The following is a 1928-nucleotide window of genomic DNA, read 5'->3' as shown; positions in this document are numbered from 1 at the left end:
GGCATCTACATTTATGGAGCCCTTCCTTTGTGCCAGGCCGGATGCTGTGTGCAGATGATCTCATCTCATCTTCAGTACCCTCTTGTGAGGTAAGGTTACTCTTATACAGTGGTTAAGCACAAGGGTTCTGGAGCTTGACTGCTAGGTGCAAATTCTGGCTCCATCACTTACTAACTGTCTGACGCTAAGCAAGTTGGTTAACCTCTCTATGCCTTAGTTTCCTTATCTCTAAAAGAAAAATAACAAAAAAGACATGGTCAGAAGTAACTGAATTAATACACTCAGTATGATTAGAACAGCGCCTTGATCGTTGTAAGTAATTAATACATGTTAACTCTGGCGGGGAGGGAAACTTTTTCGTCTACCCTCTTAGCTTTAGCTTTTGGAGGCTTGAAAACTAAACTCACAAAAGATAGATTAGCCAGAGAAAAGATGTATTTTTATTCACAGAAGTACTTGGGAACTTACTGAAAATTATGACTCAAGGAGGTGCTTAGAATTGGGTGAAGGAGAGAGGTGAAGGAATAGGTGAAGGAGAAAGGGAGAAGATTACTTATAGGGAAACAAATGACTTGTAGGAAAGATAAATAGGCCTGTAGGAGAATAGATGGGAGATACAATCATTTTGTGACAATGACTGTTTAGGTGATTTCAATCTTTCCTGGTTACAAAATTCCTGGGAGGGGATTTTTAACAGTTGAATTCTTTTGGGAGGTTCTGCTTTTAAGCAGATAATGGGTGTTTAGAAGAAAACTCTTCACAGTGTTATATTCTGGATTCTTTCAGCTCTTATTATCTCCATTGTATAGATGGGAAAATGAAGGCTTAGAGTGATTAATTATCTAGGATCGACAAGTGGTAAACAGCAGCGCTGAGATTTGAAACCGGGCTCGGCTGACCTCAGAGCCTTTGATCTTTCCGCTAAGAGCTCTCAAAAGGAGAAATTCTAATCTTATCTGAAACTTCTAGGAGCATATAAATTCTTTGGGATAAATTTAACATACTGGATCTCAGCGTCATCATTTGCAAAATGAGAGCATTGAACAATATGAATTTTAATGGCCTTTCCATCTCCAAAGACATTCCTTATTTTGGGTGTTTTAATCACAGTTATTAGAGAAGAAATAATGGTCACATATCAAAGAATGTACTAGAGGAGACATTACAGTGTGTGTGTGTGTCTGTGTGTGTACACCCACGTCTATGTGTGTACACCTGCATATGTGTTTCGATTGCTCTGGAAGACTGATTGACTTAGGAAGGAAAGGGACCATCCTAAGATGTTAATACTTTAGTTATTTATTTCCACTGCATATGCTGTTGACCTAGGATTCTGCACGTCCTCAGGGAGTGTCTCTTCCAGGCCTTTTCCAAAAGGTGATTGGCAAGGGAAGTTCTTCTAAAAGAGATAAGTGGCTTCTAAAAGTAAACTCAGAATAAATGGAGTACAAATTCTGTTTACTAAATATTTCCTGGTTGATGGCCACTAACGTGCAGCCCTGCATGACATGTTCTTTGAGGAATGGAAGAAGTGAAGTTGAATTCTGTTTCTCCATCATTTGGGAAAGATATTTAGGAAGCCGTGCTGAGTAGAAGATTGCATCATTTCAGAGCAGAAACTCAAAACTATAGTAATGGATGCTACAGTGTGGGAGATGTGTTTACTTTGGAGACCATTGAGAGATGTGAGAGGCTTTTGAAAACTCATAACAAAATTTGTTCAATACATTCTTTGTGGTATGTTAAATTTGCAGAATTCTTTGCATGGCCATGTGCAATTTCTGTGAAGTTTACTTCCTTTATGCCAAATATCCCTTTGCATTTTGTGTGGTTGTGCTTCAGAATTGTGGGGTTTTGCTGATGCTGGTTATTCTTACCAAAGTCTTTCCCTCACTCTTTGGAGGACAGGTAGGAAAACTGCATGCATG

The sequence above is a fragment of the Piliocolobus tephrosceles genome, chromosome 10 (assembly GCF_002776525.5).
Source record: "Piliocolobus tephrosceles isolate RC106 chromosome 10, ASM277652v3, whole genome shotgun sequence".
Classification (NCBI taxonomy): Eukaryota; Metazoa; Chordata; class Mammalia; order Primates; family Cercopithecidae; genus Piliocolobus; species Piliocolobus tephrosceles.
This window is presented reverse-complemented; position numbering follows the sequence as displayed.